The following is a 24,184-nucleotide window of genomic DNA, read 5'->3' on the forward strand; positions in this document are numbered from 1 at the left end:
ACAAGAGGTCCTACCACCAGTATAAAATCGTTCGGCACAATAGACAACTGCCGTTATTGCTTGACCAGATCGGAGAAAGCTATAGTGAATAACACCATACTGAGACCACCAAACAGCTACCATTACCTTTTTATTGGTAAGCTTTACTTTAGGATACTGTTGCGGCGTTTGACCTGGGGTCAGCCATTGCATTTTTTGCTTACAGTTATCGTAAAGAATCCACTTTTCATCACATGTCACAATTCGATCCAATGTTTCTTCATTTCTGTATCGATTGAACAAGCCAACAAAAGTTTCAACAGACGTTTCTTTCTGCAGATAAGTCAAATCATGAGGCACCCGTTTTTCATATTTTCATATTTTTTAATTTTATTGATTTGACGCAAATTAGTTAAAAATACGTTTAAATCAAAATCGCACGGTGCGTTCATTAGCAGTCCCCTCTCCAAACGCTACATCGATATTGCGAGTTGTTTCTGCAGCGTTAGTTCCGCGTCGGAACTCGTATTAAAAAATCACTCGAATTTTCGAAGTATCCAACTGAAAGTCGATAATCGAATATTGCACATTTTTTAAAAGAAGAACCTCATAGGTTCCATTTCAAAAAAGTTTCACTCAAATATCTTAATCCATGAAGGTTCTATGTCAATTCGAAGTACCTATTACAATAAAACTACAATTTTATACTTTAACCCCTATTACGTAGGTTAATCAGTAAAATCATATGTTCGACGAGGTATAAGAAGCAAAGGAACAGAAGTGTACGCTCACATACAGCATTGCCGAGACCTTGCCCGCCACGCAAGGACGAGCACCAGCCCCTTGCTAGAAAAATCGTCATTTTTATACCGACTCGCCCGGCGAAAAGTCCTCTTTGCAAAAATAGATAAAAAAACAAAAATTTTAAATTTCGAATTTCAAGTGACGTTTTAAAGTTCGAACTTAATTTTGCTTAAATTGTACTTAAATTTAAATTAGTGAATTGTATGCAAAAATCTAGCTTAAAGTGATTTTTAAATTATACGAATAAAAATTTCAGGTAAGTTCTATTGCTACTAAACAAATAATGACTTTACTACCTTGTCTCTCCCATGTCAATTTTATTTCAGTTTCCCAATAATATTTTCATTAATGAAAGCTTCTAACATTACATAATAAATATAAGTTTTCCAAATAGGTACAGTTTTTTTTTTACTAATATTTAACCATACTTATTTACTTTAAAATTTGAATATAATTAATTTGTCCATTATAAATTGATAAGTTATATATCATACAGAAATAATTACAGTTTTCAATCAGGGTCGAGATACTTTTAAATTTCAACTAACATATTGCAGACGGGTTATTATAATATTATTTATTCACTTGATTTTTAGTTTAATAACGAGCTTTTTTTAAATAGCAATTGTTTTGAAACCAATTCAGCGTATGAAAGCATTTTGAAAAAGGTAGGATAAATTTCGTAAGTCATAAATCCGATGTTCCTGCTTAACTACGGACGCAGACGTGATTTAATATTTACGGGAACTCAAAGTACTACCTCAAAAAATATCAGGTTCCATTTTTTAAATGAAAGATTTAACCTAAGCTCAGCACCTATTTAAATTCGTTTAATTTCAATGATGATTGCAATTTTGGTATAACTGTGATATCTTCAGTTACCGCGTGACGTAAATACGATGATTTTAATAGGTAGTCAACTAACAGCTAATCAGGTTTCATATCATAAAAAAAATTGCTCTCTCAAACCAGCGGTATCAAGAGCGGATATATTAAATAGGCGATATCGCAGATCCAAGACAGTACCCGTACTTTATTCTTTCCGAAAGTGTTCTAAAAATACAAGTAACGTGAAATGCGTTTACAAATTATTGGTAGCCTATCAATATGCTGTGATCGACTGCGAGTTCGAAAGGAAAAAGTTTTTTGTTTTGACTGATATCGGGAACGATTTGTAATGTCATGTATATATGAGGTCACAAAATGTAGTGGTGGTTTATAGTTTAAGAATAAATAATAACAACAGTTGCTTTATTCGAATAGATTCCGAAATCGATTATTACTGGTTGTAGAGCCCGTCTGATGTATTGAGTTTATAGGATATATATATAGAGTATGGTCGTTATTAAAATGAAATGGGGGCCAGAATTTAAATTTTCCAAGAAGGAGGTTGATGTCCACTAATCGCTAAACAATAACAGCCAGCTCGTCTGCCCGTTTACCGTAAAAAAAAGTTACAGCTACGTCTTATCTTCTTATATATATAAATGAATTGCTGTTCGTTAGTCTCGCTAAAACTCGATAACGGCTGGACCCATTTGGCTAATAAGGTAGGCAGCGGCTTGGCTCTGCCCCTGGCATTGCTGAAGTCCATGGGCGACGGTAACCACTCACCATCAGGTGGGCCGTATGCCCGTCTGCCTAAAAAGGCAATAAAATAAAAAAATATATATATTGGTATTTAATTATTTGTGGAAGTCCAGAGAAGGCTTAAAAGGTAGATAAATATGAAAATGCTCGGAAATAAATAAAAATAACAATTTTGTTTTTCCTTTGATGTGTCCCCCGTCGGACGGATTCTTTTTGTTTCTTTTAAGTTTATTTTATAGAAAAGTTTAGGTCTTTTATTTATCGATTGAGGCACTACTAAGTCTGCCGGGTCAGCTAGTTATTAATAAAGAACATATATCTAATCGTTAAGTAGTAACATTGTGAAATTCAATATTGAAACTCATTATGATTAATATTCGTTTTTCATTTACGAAAGCTGCTACGAGAGAAACATCGTATTTAGCAGTTCAACATATAGTTAAACTTATTCGATTAAAATATTTTTATTCTTTAGGCAAACTTAAATAAAATTAAAACCATATTCCATCATTATATTCGTTTGAAGTTTTCATAATAATTGCAATGATATCATACACATTGAATTGAAGATAAATCTTGTACTCAAAGTTATTTCACTGGTTAGGTGCCTTACGTGAGATACCATTAAATGCACCAGCATTTCCACGCCTCATTTTATATCCCTCGTGCTTATCGTAAGAGGAATCTCTGTCCTTCGTGTTGAACTAAACCATTGTTTACTAACACGGACTGGTTAGAGATGCTACCATACGGAGACTAGTATTGTCAGACGAGAATTATTTTGTATTTTTTTTTGCATTTTATAATGATGTTCAAAATCCTATACTAATTTATACGAATAGATTTCGGATAAATCTGGACTTTATTCTTATTTAACATAGTATAAATTCATAATATTTTTATCTATCTCTATATATAAAAATGAATTGCTGTTCGTTAGTCTCGCTAAAACTCGAGAATGGCTGAACCGATTTGGCTAATTTTGGTCTTGAATTATTTGTGAAAGTCCAGAGAAGGTTTAAAAGGTAGATAAATATGAAAATGCCAGGAATTAAATAAAAATAACAATTTTGTTTTTTTCCCTTTGATTTCCCCCCGACGGACGGATTCCCTTTGTTTCTTTTAAGTTTATTTTATACAAAAGTTTAGGTCTTTTATTTATCGATTGAGGCACTACGAAGTCGGCCGGGTCAGCTAGTAATAAATAAATTAATGTTACTGTTCGTTATAAAATTATACTTATTAATATTTTATCTTTTGTATCTTATACTGCACAAATACATTTAAGCAGATAAACAAACAACAGCTTAGTTATTTAGTATTGATATTTTGTGTATTAGCAGTCCTTAGGTATGGTACATACATATCTGGGTTTTGCGGTGAATAGTAAAGTTAAAAAAATGGATGAGAATATAGTGACAGTAATAGCTTGAGGGTCAAATACTATCGTGTTTATTTTATTAAATATTATAATAGCGTGTTAATAGTCGAAAAGCTTATTTTATTAGGACCTACAATAACTATGTCAATCGATCAATTTATCTACACATATATAATTTATAAGTTGTGTTTATATCTGTGTATATTTATGTATACCATAAGTTTAGTAGCGATTGAATCATATAATCAAAGGTAGGCCAGCAGGCAGGCAGAGTTTGCTAGTGGATAATTAAAAAGCATACATTTTTAAAGGAGATACATTTTTGGGAGGTACTGGAACAATCAAGTGAGTTTAAAATTGGAACAGCATTGTTTTAATGGGTCATAAAATGTTATATGTTTCTCATTTTTCATGAGATCGATCAATTAATGAATTCGCTTATGAAAAATTATAAGCGAGTACCGTAACTAAAGGGTATATTTGTAACTCTGCCATAATTGACTCTACCGTTTGACCAGGAGTGTATAAATTAGCAATTTTAACATTTGTAGGTACCTAACGAACGGATCCTGTAACATATGCACCTGGCAACACTCCAAAGGCGTACGTTCATTGTAATTCCATCGATATGAGAATTGTATGGTCTTCGTAATCTGTGTACAAGTAGGAAAAGAAAATTACAGTAGGGTTTTGAATTTTAAACGAGCGAATAAACTTAGATACAAATCTTCCAGTCTGACCTATTACTGAAATATTACGCATTTAGGTATATGTATATATTGGGATGAAGATTTTTCAGAATATTATTAAAAAGATAGTGAGTATTCATGAACGTAAAATACATATGTTCAATCTTTTGTAGCTGTCTCGATTATAATTCGAAACATATGTTGGCGTTATTTTTTTTATTTCTAAGTCAAATTAATTAACTGTGGCTCACATCGATTATTTAATTCATACCGGAGACTTTTTGGCGGGAGCGCGAGCAGTTTAGTGGTGTGATTTGTTTTATTTTGTCTATTTAGTGTTTCTTCGGGTTTAAATGTGTAATAATGGTGGTTTATTAACTGTTTAATATCTGTGAAAATGCACAAATGTGGGAAAATTAAACAAAGCCGCTGGACGTAGCTTCTCGGGATCCTCCAAAAAGTCCACTGAAAAAATCTTAGTAAATGACCACCATTTTACCGAGGTTAATTTTATCCCATTTCATTTCATTTCATCCCAGTTGATTAATGTTTCAAATTAATTATCTTCATTTCATTTCACTCCATAATATCATCTTTCATAAAAATATGAATATAAATTAAAATAAGACATGACTTAAAGGTCTCAGTTACCAGGTCATAAAATCCCTTAAAAAAAATTTAAATCATACCAGAAATCAAAGAGCTTATAAGCACTATGCTAGGAATGGTAAATGGTCCTAGATCCTAGTAAAGTAGGAAAAATCCGCAGGCTACCAGTAATGTTTTCTTCCCAAAATAAGTCCGTGTATTGCATTCGTTTAACGATATTTAAACAGCAAGTGAGGCAGCGGACTGAAACTGCCGGTCATCGTTCTTGTCGAACCCGCCGCTTGCTCGACGAGTAAATTAGCCCACAGACACAGCCCACTGAATTTCTCGCCGGATCTTCTCAGTGGGTCGCCTTACCGATCCGGTGGTAGATTCAGCGAAGCACGGCTCTTGCTAGAGTTCGTGTTAGCAACGTCCTCAGGTTTGAGCCCCGTGAGCTCACCTACTAGCTAAGGCTACGCTGAAATAGCCTCTCAAGGCTATCAGCTTAGGTAGGAAAAAAAAAACTGAAACTGTTTATGTTGTGTCGTGAAAAAACAATGCACTTCAATAATTTTTTTATGTTAATTCTTTGTTATAATTACCTTGACATTGAATTATGTTACATGTCTCAAGAATGCAATGCACGTTTCTTGATCAGAACAATCTTTAACATTGTGAAAAATAGACAATAGTTTTTATTGAATCACAAAGCATCCATGACCTGACCCGTTTTGGGATTTCGGTAAACATTATTAATTTACAAGTATGAATTGTATCAGATCTAGTTTTGTGGTGTACTCTCATAATTAAAGTGCATAACGCATTTGTGTTTTAACGTGATTAAGCTGTGAGATATTTTTCAGTTTAATTCAAACAATCGAAATGGCCAATACTTTAATCTGGCAATGCCATTGTCGATGCTTACAAGCTAGTAGTTATGTCACAGTTAAAATTTATAATTACGTTCTATATTTTTGTATACTTAGTTTTAAAACAGGATTTGATATGGAATTTAGCCCAAATAAGCTCATGATGGTGGCAGGTATGGCCATGTGACCAAGCATTGCCCCATGGCGCCATTAGCTCACACAGACGAGTACCATCCTGCCCATTTCTACCTCTGTGTATTATGCATTCCTGTTGCATTCTGGTAGTCGTTATATAATAAAAATGTGACTTCAACTTTACAACTTAAGGAAGGGGGCAGCCTTCACGTTGTGATGACTATTGGTTCCGTTAATCGCATATTACCAAGCAGGTTGTGAACTTCTCGGTTCCTTAAAGACCATTAAAGAAATTGGTATGCTCTATAGGAATACGATTAATACTAGAATATCACTTCGTTGTGATATTTTGCAATTATTTTAACGGTTCGACGAGATCTCACGCCTCGTCTGGTGTTAAGTACCTGTTGGAGCCCATAGACCTCACAAAGTGACTTCCTTCTCCCATCTTGAATCTAAGTGAAACTGATACTACTGTCCTTTATTTACATACCAGTAAATACATTTTATTTATTTATATCTACAATTAAATCTGTTCTAATTGAGATGGTATTTGATTATCAAATCTTTACATTTTTCTAGTACTTATTATTGTAATCCACAATAAGCATTGAAGTGGTATCACAATGAATCTACAGGACACGCAATATTTCCAAGTGTCAATTATTAAGGTATGCGATCGGCGCTCGGCACCTGTAATAGATTGAATATTGTTGTCGCTCATGACACTATCTATGTACTGTGATAATCATTGTGTCATTACAAGCTATATACATCTGATGCTGGTGTGCACGTCCCTCCGCAGGTGCCGGCGGAAGATCAGCGCCCCAGTACCGATTGTCTCGGTACTGTTAGGCATTGCTGAGCCGGTAACCCTTTCCAAGCCTCGTTATTTTTGTTTCATTTTTTGTAAACTTATGTTTGGAATAAATGTTTATTATTATTATTATTTTTTAAATGTAAAACTATTAAACGTCAAAATTTAAATTATTTTTGATAGCGAATTAATTGTATGCACCCCAAAAGGCTTTAGTTGCTATTGGCGATGCTCATAAATGGCTGCAAACGAAAAACTAAGATCTTTTTTTTTAATAAATGTATGTGTCCGTCACTAATTCAATTGAGAATTTATAAGACTAAAAATACAGCTAGTTAGGGCCTGATAATCAATGTGCCACGATACAAAGTAGGGTTTGTTCAATTTAAACCAACAAAGATTGACAAAAAAAATCGCTTGCTATTTTTATTCTTACAACATCACATTACATTCGCAATGCTTTCTGTAATATCATCCCAGCTGCGTAAGAAGCGTAATTTTCTTGTAATTTTTTTCTCCTATTTCTTCGGTGCGGATTCTACGTGTATACATTCTTTATCGGTCAGCTAGGTTTTATTGTATTAAAAACATGTCTTATATTGAACAAAACGATTAAGTTTGGCTTGAAGGACTGCAAGCCAAGGCAGATGTGCAAACCTGTTCAATTTATACTCCAGTAGTTGACTGGTACAATGATTTTTTAGCCCTTGGGTCAATAATAAGACCCTTAAGTATTCGAGTTCTTGCAAACCAGTTTCATAGTGAGTTACGATGCTATCTTGAACTCTTTGGATATACGAGTTCAATCTAGAAACGCTACGGACAGCTATTTTTTTTACTTTAATATCATTATACCCTTTTCATTTTTTGAAATGACACTCAATGAAAACTTTAATAATTATTTAGCAGTTTTTACGGTTTATTTTCTTCAACGTTAGGGAATAAGTGATTTCCTATCCAAATACGTGATATGTATCAAAACCAATTGTTTGTTAAAATAACTCATCATATGTAATGTCGGACGTAATAGGTTCTGTGAGTTATTTTTGGGATGAAGCGATTATTGGCTTAAAAAAGGCCTCTATTGCTTCAGTAGAAAAAGAACAACTGCTCCAATTGGAGCAGTTGACTTTTCATGACTGATAAATTTATCAGTCATGAAAAGTCAACCGCTTTCATTAATTTTATAACTTGGATAGTTTTATTTTTTACTCGCATTCAATTGCCAAATAAAAACAGTACAAACAGTTAAAACTTCAAAGTATGCCTATAATAATAAATACTTTTGTCAAAATTATCAAATTCTAAGATCATTGAACTTTTTCACATTTAATGTACATTCATAATGTACATTAGTAATAATTATTGCGGTGTGAATTTGCTCTGACTAGTTAGAAATGCCAACAAATTTCTCGTGTAAATAAAAATCTGGATCTTCGAACAGTGTTAATGACAATTGAATTACATTTAATGTTTCTAGTCGACAGTATTTCATTTAAGTACCAGGTTTTGTTTAGTATACTTCTTTCTATGATTCTAAATTGAACTGATGAAATTTAAGATATATTAATAATTATATTGTTAATTGTGTATTTTTGTTTTCGTTAAGAAATTGTACATATGTTCATAAACCACTTATGCCGCGAAGCAACCGTGTTTTTCAATTTGAAGGCTGTCGTAATTTCAATACAATTGGGGTTTCAACCCTTGAAGCTAGAGGCTGTATTCAGGTGTTTGTGGGGAGAGCTCTTTTGCACATCCTCCCCAGTCAAAATCAATGAAATTACATATAAACATATTTTAATAATTCATCAATATACATTTATCTTGATTTAGCATAGCTTGCAATTATTATTTAGGAATTTTAATACGTCGTTTGAATGTAACCAATATATGTAATGGCTTTAACGCCAAGTAGGATCAAGTTCATTGCCAAGAATCTGTTTATTCCTCAATAACAATATATTAAACAGTTAAACAGTTACACAGCATGCACGTTTCTAATTTACATAGTAACAATCGAAGATGTGGATCACCTCTTTGGCACACGACAACACTCTTTAGTAGGTACATATTTGTTAAATGAAATTTTAGACAATCAATGACTACATGGTGGGTTCTGTAAAACCTAACGCTAAATTATGAACTCCTTCTACAAGACTGTCACTTTTCGCAACATGTCTCTAGTACTAAAGATAGGAACCAACTATTATAGGAATTAGGGAACTAAGAAAAACTACAGAAATAATTACGCGATAATACTTCTCATCCTTGTTAAACGTTATTGGGTTGCGCAAGCAGTCGCTTGCGGCGAAGGGCTCGACAAGTAAATTAACCCTCAGACACAGCCCAATGAGTTTCTCGTCGGATCTTCTCAGTGGGTCGCGTTTCCGATCCGGTGTTAGATTCTGCGAAGCACTGCTCTTGCTAGGGTTCATGTTAGCAAACGTCGTCAGGTTTGAGCCCCACAAGCTCACCTACTAGTTAAGGTTACGCTGAAATACCCTCTCAAGGCTATCAGCTTAGGTAGGAAAAAAGCAACGGGAGAATGGGCAGCAGCGTTCTCTGAGTATCATACTATCCTATTACAGTTTGAGCAGTTAAACAATAAAATCTCAATGGTTAAGGACAGCATTCACGTTCTGATGTGTATGATTTCCGGTGAGCACTGAGCACCAGGGTAGCCAAGAGCTCATTTATCCATCTAGATAGTGCAAAAATACCTGTAATATTTTTTCCCTGCATTAGGAACATCTCAGAAGTGTCATTGATGATGGTTATTTCCTTTCATTATAAATTATGCTCGCTCATATCGGAATATTTCAATAGGTTTCTCGTTAATTATGAATTGTGCTGTAGTTCCTGACGAATGAATTTTTTAAATAATGGGGGAAGTTTATGGGGACACAAAAGTTTCTACGTTCATTGTGCATCTAAGGTTTTGTAACGTGCTTCGAATTAAGTATGTTTTGAGCGTGGTGGTAATTCGCGCTCTTAGTCAACGACTATTACTCTTGGCCAGACTTGACCTCAGACGCGACCTCAAAACTATCGATCAAAAACAAGAGCGCCATGTAAGTAGTTTTCAGTATCACCACACTTGTTCTCGGTTGTTTTCGAAATAAAATTGTTTATATGGCTTAGTGCTTATATTGGTTACTTGATTTTCAAATGAGGTTACAATACTATCGACCCGCGTCAGTTGTTATGACAGCGAGATTAAATATGAAATGTTAGTTTTGTGAGCAAACAACTTTATTCACATTTGCTATCCATTTAATGCTTTTTGCGTAATTCCCGAACAAGTAAATAAACAAACCACGCGTAATTTATTTGTATCCAGCGGTGCGGCTAAGCCGGTATTCGAATCTCGCAGGCAGCTACACCAATTTTTCTAATGAGAGACGTACTTAACTAATATTCACGAATTACTTCCACGATGAAGTAATACGTGAATATGAGGAAATGACTATATAGAGCGCTTTGTCGTTCAGGGCAAAGTAGAAGGCACCAGACCGCGTGGAAGGTTGCCCATGCGATGGACCGACCAGGTCAAGTCGGCAGTTGACGGCTATTTGCATGAGTGTACCAGGCTCACTGCAAACCGGGAGGAGTGGCGATTGCACGTGAGGCGCATAACATCTGCCCACAGCAATGATGCTGAATGACAACCACGACCGCTCTGACAAGAGTGATACGACAATGGAAATGGAAATAAAAATCAAACCCGAAAATATTGTAATTTGTGTAATTACGATAGAATTCAGCCATAGACCTTCAGCCAATAGCCATAGAGTCTCAAGGTGGATAATGGAATTCGGGTTATTTATGTCGATAGGTTCAAGTAACTACCTAAAATCAGGTAGGCCGTGAGCCGTTATTCACCATGTCATAAAAGAACCACTTTACTTCTTTGTGTAAATTTGGATTGTGCCTACGTAAACTATTAACACAAACTCTGGCATCGATTATAGGATAAAATCTAAAATTCTATTTCACGCATGTTTATATTTGCGAAAGCCTTTATCACGCTCGCTAAGCCAACGAACTCGGCATGATTCAAAAATATAATTACAACGAGATCACTATCACCACGTACACTAAAAGGAGGATGTTTTGTTTTTACGTGCCGAGTATGTAACAATGACCATTTTTTTATTCAAACGCTGAATTGAGGCAGCGTATTAACATTTAAGTCGCTTTGTTTTATAATTGTTCTTTTTTATTACTTTGTTCTTCTGCTTAGATGGTCCTCTCGAGGCTGTTCCGTTGGCTAAGATGTTTATGGTCCTTTGTTAGTGGCGTAAATTCAAAATTATTTTAAGATGTGGAAATAAAACCGCTGCGCTCATCGACAGTGTGTTTCCAAAGATCTTTTTTGCCACGTACCATCCGGCTTTGGAATGAACTCCCCTCCACGGTGTTTTCCGAGCGCTATAACATGTCCTTATTCAAACGAGGCTTGCGGAGAGTACTTAATGGTAGGCAGCGACTTGGCTCTGCCCCTGGCATTGCTGACGTCCATGAGCGACGATGACCACTTACCATCAGGTGGGCCGTATGCTCGTCTGCCTACAAAGGCAATAAAAAAAACTAACAGGGAATGCTTATTTTTATAGCGTAGAATCGGAGACAACTATTTTGTTCGTATTCTGGAGCAGATACATTGTATGGCCTGGCAGTTCCTCTGCCATTGCCGATATTGATGCTTCGAAGATGAACGTATACATAATACGAGCATAGATTAGGGTTATTGTTATCGAAATATTGACCTCATACTTCCAGCAAACGACTGTAATGTAGATCAGCTCGAATTATCTTTACCAGGTAGACCACGAGTTCGGCTTCCCGGGCACAGCGATGCAATAAAAATAAAACCACTTCGCCATTGTTTCTAAAGCTAACTCGTTTTCCCTACTCGCTTGATAATACAATATTCGTATCGTTCTTCCTATTTCTATGACAACTAATGAAATAGTATTTTCTTCGATTTCCGCAAGTTTTAGACATAATTAAAACCTGATTGACTGTTTAATTTAGCGTTTTTTTGTCATTTTATCATTTCGGCTGGCCGTCGGTCATGACGAAGACTATAAAGCATTCGAAATATCGGAAATAATGTAATAATAATATTTTCTGATCTAATCTAATATATAAAATAATTAATTGTCTATATCTATCTTCTTCTATATATGTAAAAATGAATTGCTGTTCGTTAGTCTCGCTAAAACTCGAGAACGGCTGGTCCGATTTGGCTAAATATTGGTTTTCAATTGTTTGTGCAAGTCCAGAGAAGGTTTAATAGGTAGATAAATATGAAAATGCTCGGAATTAAATAAAAATAACAATTTTGTTTTTCCTTTGATGTGTCCCCCGTCGGATGGATACCTTTTGTTTGCTTTAAGTTTATTTTATACAAAAGTTTAGGTCTTTTATTTGTCGATTGAGGCACTAAGAAGTTTGCCGGGGTAGCTAGTAATAAATAAAATAATTAATAATAGTAAATAAATTAAATAATAGATAAAATAATTAATTGTCTATATTAGTTAAATTTAAATTACGTTGTTGTTCGGTTTTGTTGCAATTATGTCATTATGTCTTAAACTGAGATGATTAAATTAATTGTTTTGTTTTAATGCACTTTAGAGAATGTTATTTTATAGCTCAATTTACTTATCGTAAATCCGAAGATCATTGACCGTATGTGTTTAAAAAAAAATTGCCGTGATTAAATGTAAACCATTTATTTTGATCGATTAGTACAAAACTGACCGGTTCCGCGTATGGACCGTTAAATTATTAGGCAATTTGTTTCATTGTCAGTTTTATGACAATGTTATATTAGTGATTTATTGAGAAAACGCGATATTTTAAAAGTTGTTTCAATAAGTTGTGCTGTCATTAGAAATGCTTTTTGTTGTAATATTATTGTTTTTAATACGTTTTTGTTCTATCTATATCTATACTAATATTATAAAGAGGAAAGATTTGTTTGTTTGTTTGCTTCGAATAGGCTCCGAAACTACTGGACCGATTTGAAAAATTCTTTTTCCATTAGAAGCCGACATTGTCCCTGATGAACATAGGCTACTTTTTTAATTTTTTTTTTGTTTTCTAGTGTGTTTTAATGTTTCCGAAGCGAAGCGAGGGCGGGTCGCTAGTATATTAATAAGTGAAGCAAAAACTTTGTACCTATCCCTTTTTACGAAAATTGCGCGGACGGAGGAGTATGAAATTTTCCACACTTATAGAGAATATAGAGAAGAAGTGCACAATGCTAATATTTTTTTAAAATATTAACGAACCTTTTTTGTAATGTATATGTGATTGTGTATATATATATAAGTCGTCGTGGCCATAAGGATAAGACGTCCGGTGCATTCGTAGTTGCGATGCACCGGTGTTCGAATCCCGCAGGCGGGTACCAATTTTTCGAATGAAATACGTACTTAACAAATGTTCACGATTGACTTCCACGGTGAAGGAATAACATCGTGTAATAAAAATCAAACCCGCAAAATTATAATTTGCGTAATCACTGGTGGTAGGACCTATTGTGAGTCCGCACGGGTAGGTACCACCACCCTGCCTATTTCTGCCGTGAAGCAGTAATGCGTTTCGGTTTGAAGGGTGGGGTAGCCGTTGTAACTATACTGAGACCTTAGAACTTATATCTCAAGGTGGGTGGCGCATTTACGTTGTAGATGTCTATGGGCTCCAGTAACCACTTAACACCAGGTGGGCTGTGAGCTCGTCCACCCATCTAAGCAATAAAAAAAAAAAACTTTTTTGTGTATGTATTTGTAACTTAATATAAATTTCATTGCACCTACAACTATTTACTCTGCACTACCTTTGGTTGACTGGTAGAGAATGCCTTAGGCATTAAGTCCGCCAATGTAAATTTTACATGAAGTGTAATAAATAAATAAATAAATAAAAAATAAATAAATTGTACGTATGATCTAATTTTAAAGTCAGAGCCAGAGCATTGATAGAAATAATAATAAAAAAAACCCGCGATATTAAATTGTAAAAATACTTTTAATCAATGCCTACGACTTGCAAATACCGACCGAAATACTATAACACCGTTAGTGCTCTAATTAGTAATTCTTCTAAGTAATTATGAATCGAATATTATAATTTATTATTAATTTAAAATTTAGCAGGGCGTTGCCGTTTGTTTGTTCATAATTCATTGACAGTACGAGTATTATTAATGTCTAAATTGGCAAACCACGCCCTGATCATTTTAACTGTTTTAATAAAATGCCAGACGAAAAAAAAATCGCTGATACATTTAGAAAGAATAAACGTAACGGGTTAAGATATTTTTCATACAGATATCAAGCTTTGCGTCATCGGAATAAAGGACACAACATTTAATATGCTATTTGAGGATATGTTTACTTTTATGCTTCGCGACTTTAAAATTAACTCTACAAAGTTCAATGACCGTAATCAAAAATTGTTAAAACAAAAAAAAAAGTCTAATAAAAGTTAATCACTCTGCAATCATGTAAATATTATCGTAAACTAATTAAGGTTCAATAAATTTTTGTTAAGCAGTAAATTTTTTTTATCTATCACAAATTCATTCATGTGTGATTCATTGTTTTACTGTTAGAACAATTTGCATAAACACCAATGAATCTCATCTCGAAGCTGTTAAAGAGAATAAGTACCACTTTTAAGTGTTATTTAAAAGTGCTTTAGAATTGATTATTGACCAATCATTGCGTGTTCTAATGTTAGGCTATGCTATTAATGCTTTAAATAATTTTAAAGCGCATTTTAGTTTTTATTTAGCATTTAGACTTAAGTGGTTTTTTTTAATGTAGCCCATAGACTGATGATGATGATGATGATTCATCCGACCGATTTCGGCCATGGCGACCACTTTGACTCCTATCCGTCGATTTGGCGCTCGTGTGCTCGAAGATGGCTTATATAGCCTATCTTTGCGGCAAAACTCCTATAGACTAGGTGTATGCCAAACCCCCTTGAAACATGAGGTCAAAAGTCTCAATTGTATAACAGCGGTCTCACTCTTTGAACCGGAAAACAGCACTGCTATGTTGGTTCTAGCTAGATGAATGCCAATTTTTGCATTTCTTAAGTTCCACTGAAGGAAAGCTTTCCTTATCAAGTTTACTACGACGTCAAAATATCGGGAACTCATTTAACGTAAAAATCGTGGTAAGAACCCATTAAATAAAAGTGTTTGTGATATCTATTATTTTTACTATACTCAATTAAATTGTGTTTTCCAAGATAGTTTTTGTCATGTTTTATCAAACTATGATAAGGTGACTATGATATATTTTTAAAATGATTTTTTAAGAATTCTATTAGTTTGATCATTCTGATAATATGTGAGCGACAATATATGAGTGGTGATAACCACTTTTTAATACGCTTTTATTAGCTTCAGATGAATGTATGTTTGTAACGGAATTTTTGAACATGATTTTGACGCCTTCAAAACAATCGGATTAACTCGAAATTTGGTATACTTATTAAGGACCGATGACAATTCAATGTTAAAAAATAAAAAATTCCAAAAATTGCAATTGAACTAAAAAATTAAAAATAAATAATAGTTTAAAAAAACTAACAAAATACGCTTTTATAGAAAATTTATTTTCAATTTTTTATTTGGATTTTCTATAAAAGCGTATATTGTTAGTTTTTTTAAACTATTATTTATTTACTATTTTTACACGACAAACGTGATGCGCCTCATCTAATGATTTGTCACTTTACCGCGGCAAAAATAGTTATCATTTTTAGAACATGACCTTGCACTGTTGTACCATTGAACCAAATGACTAGCGAATACGCTCTATATAATTAAAACGAAACAATAAGAAAGTTGATGCGTGCAGATTCATTTCGGATTCGTGTTGCAATGTTTAGAATCGCCGGATGATCGTGATAAGATCTCGACCTACGGTCCGTTACGCGTTTCCAAATGTGCGATTTGGATAAGATTGATTCGTATACGCTTAAGAATTAATAGTGTGCAAGTTTATTCAGCAGGAAAATTTAAATTTGCTTCTTATTTAAGTGCTAACGCAACGAATGACACTCGTCCCTTGATAATGACACTAAATAGTAATTTTCTTGCCATATACTTAATCCTTTGACATCTAATACTATGCTAAAAAAATTATAAATCGTTTAACTATTTTAAGGAATAGGAAGCTTGTAACATTAGTCCGTATTTTTGCCGTTTTTAAACATCCTGTAAACACATTATTAACAAAAGAAAAAACAAAAACTGTTTTAAAAAAAAATTCATATCCAATAAAAAAACTATAAGTTATTTTTTAAGAAAGTAATATTTTGTTTCATGTGAAAATGAAGGGTCGTGTTTAGCATTTTACACATTTATTTGTAGTTCGGGTAGCAGTAGTTTCTTTTGTTGTCTATTCGATGATGTATGTCGGACAATAGAGTTAGAAATTTATAAAAATATTTTCCTCATTGTTTTCTATACATTTTTGAAAAATATGTGTTTCGATAGTTATCCGGTGTAAGAACACTAAGAACATCTATCTGGTCGGTATAAAGATTGTAAAGTCATGTCATAATAATAATAGCTCACGATTTAAGACGGATTCAAATCGTGACTTTAAAAGAAAATTGACTGAAATTGATTATTTTAATTATATTCTCATGGTAGCTATGTGGGTCAAGGTTCGTATGTAACATAGAAACGTTAAAATAATGATGACTAATCGTAAGTTCACTGTCAATAAAATTATTCAGATTTTCGTTATTTTTATTGCTTTAAAAAAACAAAAACGACCCGCTGTGGTCATTCTGTCCCTCTAAATGTCGATTTATAGACAAGGGTCTTTCAATCTTTATAGTAAGAGAGCCCCAGTAGGGGATTTTGATATTTAGTAAATGCGACAGGTTAACAGATGTGATGACACCTTTTTTTTAGTGCTTCGATGGGTGGACAAGCTCAAAGCCCATCTGGTGTTAAGTGGTTACTTTAGCATATAGACATCTACAACGTAAATGCACCACCCACCATGAGATATAAGTTCTAAGGTCTCAAGTATATTTACAACGGCTGCCCCACCCCTCAAACCGAAACGCATTACTACTTCACGGCTGAAACAGGCAGGGTGTTGGTACCTACCCTTGCGGACTCACAAGAGGTCCTACCATCAGTAAAACCTCCATCAAAACGTCTCTAATGCAAGACACAAATACCCAAATACCGAATATTCCGCCGCCGTGGTATAAAAGGCAAGGGCACTAGTTGCAATACAAGTGAGCCGAATCATCGATGGATCTGTTTTAGTGTTACACCACATCTCAATGAATCGTCATACTACATTAATCTATTTAAGTTTCGATAGCCGTTTTATACTTGATAAATTATTTTATTGCAATTGTCTATTCGTTAGTTAAAAAATCAAATCGCAATATTTAGTTCAGCGCTCATGAAATACAATGCGTAATTCACGCACATGAAATTAAACATTAATCTGTGATTATTACTAGAAAAACACACCAGGAAGATTTAATTTAACATGTACATAAATCTCATTAAGTCTTCCTCCGCGGCCTAATTGTTTCTACATTGATACAGAATAGTGTAATAAAAACAGATTAACAAAATAGATGAGCGATAAGTAATTATGATATGACGCATCAAAAATACAATACATATCTTTGGATGGGGATACAATTTTAATTAATTTTATCTCAATAATTGGCCTCATTAAGTAATACTATATATGCTTTCGAGATTTATAGCCTATTATTAAATGTGACCTCTATGACTGGCTATTTGAAGAGAATTCAAATAAAATTCAGCACACACACCACTACACTACTAGTAAATAAGGGAAAAAATTCTAAATGTATTCGTCGCTAATAAAGTTCCATAGGAAAAATATTAGGTATGTTATGTTTTCAGTAATTATAATTACACAATATACACATTCGGTCTGGGTCGTACCTGGTTCAGAGATTATCCATTGCCATACAGCGTGGCAATGCTGCTAGCGTAATGGGTACTTTCGGGCCGGGTGGTTTCGGTGGCCTGTTTTGACTAGCCGATGCCTACGCGCCCATTGCTGTTAGCGTGGACCTTTATGTTACTTATGACGACGCTTGCAGCTGAAAGTAAGTATTGTTCTTTTTGACGAAGCATGTTGCTGATAACTTTATTTCTGTAATCTGACGAAGCATGTTGCGGATAATAGCATGTACTTTTAGGTTAGGAATGTACCCACTTATACAAAGATTTGACTATTTTCTTTCGTAGCACGGGCCCAGCAAACATTTTTAATGTTATTGTCGCTTTAATTAGATTTGATACTGGTATCTATTTCTATAGACATACCTTCAATTCGAGTTAGCGCCAATTTAAGAAGTGCAATTTGTCGATTTGAATATTTCATATTCCAAAAAATTTTTTTTTTTCAGATGATGTTAAGCACGAGTAAATTTTTTTTTTAATATTTTTTATTGCATGGATAGGTGGATGGGTGGACGAGTTCACAGTCCACATGGTGTTAAGTGGTTACCGGAGCCCATAGACCTGTACAACGTAAATACCGCCACCCACCTTTAGATATGAATTCTAAAGTCTAGTATAGTCAGTATAGTTACAACGGTTGCCCCATTCTTCAAGCCGAAACGCATTACTGCTTCACGGCAGATATAGGCAGGGTGGTGATACCTACCCGTCCGAGTCACAAGTGGTCCTACCACCAGTAAAAAATAAGTATAAATTCTATTTGATTCATACCGCGTTAAATTACGGACTCCCTTCAACACACTGTTTATTTAGAAAAAACGGACTTTTAGTTTTGTAATTAAAAATATAGCGTCACGTACATTCTTTAATACCATATCAATAGAAAAAGACAAAACAGTTTAGTAACATTTTCTCTCCTGCTCGTCAATCGATCTTATTTTTTTGTTTGATAGCTGTTGATGAGGTTTAATCTATACTAATACCTAGTCAGGTCATAAATTCTGTCACATGTTTAATGTAAAATAATTGAAACAAGTTTATTCATTATGTAACCATTCATATACCAAAACGAACTTAACAAAACATAAATTCTTATGACACTAAAGTTTATTCAAAATGACCTCCGTGATTTTGAATACAGGCCTTCAATCTGCGCGGCCAGTTGTCTATCGCAGCACGAACGAGGTCCATGTCAATATCGGCGGCTGCCTTAATCAAGGATGTCTTGAGTGACTCCAAATTGGGATGAGGCTTTGAGCACGCCTTTTCCTCCAAGTGTTGCCATATCTTGTAATCTAACGGATTCAAATCCGGACTGGAGGAGGGCCAGTCTTCGTGCCGGATGAAGTCGATTTCACGCGCCGCCAGCCAGTCTTGTGTGCTCTTCGCTCTATGAGCTGGCGCCGAATCTTGTTGGAATACCCAGTGCCTGTTATTGAACATGGTATGAGAAACAGGTTCCACAAGGTTCGTCAGGACTGTATTTTGATACACAACTGCATTCGTTTTTATACCTTTCTCACAAAAATGTACCTCTGTTAAGCCCTCAATAAGAAACTCCCAACCATACCATGAGCGAGGATGGAAAATGACCTCGTTGGACACGCGGAATACGGTTGCTCGCTTCTTCACTACTGTGTGCGTACACTTTATCATTTTGTTTGTTATAGCTCTCTTCTACGGTAAAATTTTTTTCATACGAAAAAAGAATTTCCCGGTATTTTTTTCCCGCGTACCGCTTCAACAAAGCGCGGCATCTCTTCAGTCTCAGGTCCATTAGACGAGCATTCAAACGATGTCCTGTTTTTCTTCGATATGCCCGAAGCCCTAAGTCTTCATTTAACACCCTTTTCACCGTGGTTCTGCTTAACCCCATCTGAAGGGCCAACAGTTTCTGCTTACGTTTGGGATTTCTTTGAATTCGCGCCTTCACAGCTTTTATCACTGCTGGAGTCCTAACAGACCGAGGGCGACCACTTCTTGACCTGTCATCTACACTAGAGTCTTCATTGTATCGTTTGATGGTACGATAAACGAATCTTTCGAAACGAATCGTTTGGAGCCTCTGGGTTTGCGGAGGGACTTCGGTTCCCTCTGTATTTTATACCGTATGTTCCATGGGGAGTGCTCTGAGGAATTGTTCGAGATGATACCAGCATCTCGTTTTTACCATCGCACCGCCCGCCACCGGAGTAGAGTTCATCCATACTACCTGGAGCCACTGCGGTCATCCACAGTGCGTTTCCAGAGATCTTTTTTGCCACGTACCATCCGGCTATGGAATGAGCTCCCCTCCACGGTGTTTCCCGAGCACTATGACATGTCCTTCTTCAAACGAGGCTTGTGGAGAGTATTAAGCGGTAGACAGCGGCTTGGCTCTGCCCCTGGCATTGCTGAAGTCCATGGGCGACGGTAACCACTCACCATCAGGTGGGCCGTATTCCCGTCTGCCTACAAAGGCAATAAAAAAAAAAAAATCTTTTGGTTATAGTCAAATTTTTCAGTATGTTAAAAATTTGAATTGGCGCGTAACCGCAACGATGCAACGCAATAACTGCAACACGGTCTTCTTTAAGCGTCCACTCCATATTTAAAAATGAGTAAAATTCTAAAAGTATACATTTTTATTTTCATGAAAAATTCGAAATTCGAATTCAATAAACTTTTTTGTGGCCAGCATTCTAAAAGAAAAGTTTTTACTGTATGACAATACTTATGACCTGACTAGGTATATAAATCTACAGTTGTTTTTACGGATGTTCCGTTATAACTACTGAACCATGCATCCGATTGACTTGAAACTTTGTATCCATGTAGAAAATACACGTACTTAATGGATAAGCTAATTAATATTTATATGAGTGTTGGACTCCCTAATAATAATGACAATAAATAATCATGTTAATTTTAAATGCCCAGCGAAGCGCGCGAGTACGGCTAGTATTCGATAAAATGAAACTGGAAATAGTTTTTAACACTATTTTATTAGTATTTTTCACACACATATAAAAAAAATTACTTATAACGAATGAAAAGAAATGCAGCATATAATCTAAATCTTGAGATATCAGTGGTTGAATTTCGACTACTCTGCGAATACTATTTATTTGTATTTTTCCTATTTATTTCGTAGACAAGTGAACGTCGTGGTGTTAAGTGGTTACCGAAGCTCCTAAATTTGAGAGTTTGAGGTCTGCGTCTTAATTGTTTAGTAAATAATATGCAATTTAAATGCAATCTCATCTTAATGCATTAACACTGTAATGCATAAAAATGGAATAATTCTACAACTATTGGAATGAAAGTTGCAGTGGTTAATCAACATCCTTGTAATTAAAGACTAACTATTTTCCCATTATATCTTAGGTCATCCATCGTTATTTTATAAATATGTACATACACGTCATACACAACACTTTATGGCGATAATCGAATTAAAACTCCTTTTTTTAGGAACAACCAGGGAAATGTGGTGTGAAATATGTACTAATTTTGTTTCTTATTGCTTAGATGGTTGGATAAGTTCACAGCCCACCTGGTGTTAAGTGGATACTAGAGCCCATAGACATCTATAACGTTAATGTGCCACCCACCTTGAAATATAAATTCTAAGGTCTCAAGTATAATTACAACGGCTGCTCCGCCCTTCAAACCGAAACGCATTACTGCTTCACGGCAGAAATAGATAGGGTGGTGGTACCTGCGCGTCCGGACTCCTAAGAGGTCCTACCATCAGCATTATTGATTAACATATCATTATTTATTGAAAAGTGGACCTGTAGTAGTCGAAATTCGACTATAATTAATTGAAATTATAAGTTTGAACATTATTAGGGTTCTATTATCAAAGACTATTTATTATACTTCTATAGTCACAGATTTCGCCAAGGCTACCTATAATCAAATATTAATAAAAACAAACAATATTTAATCTATTCTCAATTTGACCGCAGACGTCAAGAACAAAAGTTTGACAATAAATAAATAGTATGCATGCGTGTGTGTGTCAAATACATGGTAGTATGTGTAATGTTTTCTTTATTGATTTGTGGCAACTCACTTACCCGCCACTACTTGGGCAACCGCCTTACAATTTAACAAAATCGCTGTCGCCTATGAATTCAGGCAATCTATTATTGTTGTTCAACACTTCGGCAATCTTGAAAACTGCGGGCAGTACACATCGATTTTTGCTGTGCTACCCATCGTTCGTGTCAGTGCTTTACTACTCGTATATGTTATTTCTTTATCGTACCACTCTTGTCATAGTTTGTTTGTGAATATTGCTATCTTCAATAAACTATTCAAAGCAGTACATATTCATACTCACCGTGTAAAACACCCTTCGTGTCAGCGCCTACCTAATACAGTTAGAAGCAGAAATACAACAACTACTTCTACAGATTTAATGTATCTTTTATGCATTATTTAAAAAATATATTAGCATTGTGCACTTCTTCTCTATATTCTCTATAAGTGTGGGAAATTTCATACTCCTCCGTCCGCGCAATTTTCGTAAAAAGGGATACACAGTTTTTGCTTCACGTATAGTAACCGGCAAACATCGTGAGCAAATGACCTTGACTGCGCAGAACCGAATTTTAGATCACTTTGGTGGTGAGGGTGAGGCGCGACGGCAGGGGAAATCGTATCGAGCGCGTTATTGGTAGATCAGTCGAACCTTGCGTCCCGCACCGCATTCCGCATTCCGCTTGCTCCCAAAAGTACGCTTGCGTACAGTGAAAAGTCTATCGTTATTAATCGTTAAGTTATATTTTGTTATAATTGCTTGTTGACTTTGTTGCCATTGCTATTTGTTGAGTGTTTGTTGATTTTTTATAAAAAAATACACTATGCCGCGACAAACTGGTGTAGGATTCAAAAGAAAGGGTAGAAAAATTGTGTAGGACGTATATTGCTTCATTATAAAACAGGGGAAGAATGATATTATGGAAAAAGTAAAACAGACTTCGGAAGCAACAAAAACATCAGTGAGTACTGTTAGGTGCATTATTAACGAAGCTAAAGGCTCTGGCTTGCTCATCGTGCTTGGGACTCCGTCTTCAAAAAATAATTAATTATAGACAAAAAAGAAGATCGAACCGACCGAGTCGTAAACTACACCGATGAGCCCTATGTCGACTTATCACGATGATGGCGACTCGGGTGATGAAAACAGTGATGATGATAATGGTCAAGATTATGATAACGAAAAAAAATTACAAATACCAGCTTCGCTTCAACTGAATGAAGACCTGGCAACAGCTCTAGTTTTGACTTAATAGAAGGAATATCTATTTTACCCCAAGATTAAATTATTATAATTATTAACCTATATTTTTTGTTGATGTTCTAATAAATATATAAATAAATACATATGTTGATTTTAATAATTTAATAGCATTATGACGCAGAGTAAATAATGTTTTTGCACGTGAGTGTACCATGCGCAAACTTACCCCCACTACGTCAACAAATGCTCAAGAAGTTTGCCGGCTATTATATCTTAATTAAAAATTAGATCGATTGTTAAGACCTTTTGTAAAGGATTTTTATTAGTTTCGTTTCCAGATGAAAACTAAAAGTTGACTGACCGTTTGCAGCTTATGCAGCCTTGGCCGTGAAAATACAACAAAACGAACGCGTTACATGAATGTGTCATAACTTGAGCTGGTCATAGTAATTATCTGCTGTGTTGCGTCGACAAATTGATGTTTTATTCATATGCGAAATAGCAACTTAACGACCCTTTTAGATATTATTATAAAAGGAAATACCTAACAATTATTTTATTAACACGTCTAATAATGTTTAAAAATGCGCACGCTTGCTACATTAATGTCGGAATTGAGTATAAAAGCCTATGTCAATCTGTTTACGACACGCAAAATATTCGTTCAAAATACTGCATCAAGGTTTGATGAAGTTTATATATTAGTCATTCTACAATCTCGATCTCATAGGACAATAATTGGATAATTTGATATGTTGTGAATAAAAAAAATCTTGGCAAAGAAAATTACATATTAAGTAAGTCGTCAATTTGATGTATACAATAAGGTCAATTGCGTAATGGCAAAAGATTTGAACAATTTACCTCATTCATCTAGCTAAACGTAATTTGGTCACGCCATTGTTTGGATACAGGCATGATTTAAACGACGATAGTTCAAACGTAATGATGGACTTAAAAAAAAATCGCTTTACCCGATCCTGGGCCCTTCTGCATATTGTATCGACGTTATTATCGGATTATTGGAGATGATAAAATAACTTGTTTTTCAATAGTACAAGCCGGCATTGGTGCAGTTCACTTTT

General features: G+C 34.9%; 1 protein-coding gene across 1 annotated transcript in view; it reads left to right on the forward strand.

Moving 5' to 3' along the window:
- The first annotated feature begins 674 nt into the window (after positions 1-674).
- The window catches only part of LOC114240655 (uncharacterized), a 43,395-nt gene continuing 19,885 nt past the window's right edge, over positions 675-24,184 (forward strand). Inside the window, exon 1 of the mRNA XM_089734372.1 lies at positions 675-1,039. The gene's annotated coding sequence lies outside the window, so the exon portion shown is untranslated. The remainder of the gene's footprint in view (positions 1,040-24,184) is intronic.

This window comes from Bombyx mandarina, chromosome 17, assembly GCF_030267445.1.
Source record: "Bombyx mandarina strain Sakado chromosome 17, ASM3026744v2".
Taxonomy (NCBI): Eukaryota; Metazoa; Arthropoda; class Insecta; order Lepidoptera; family Bombycidae; genus Bombyx; species Bombyx mandarina.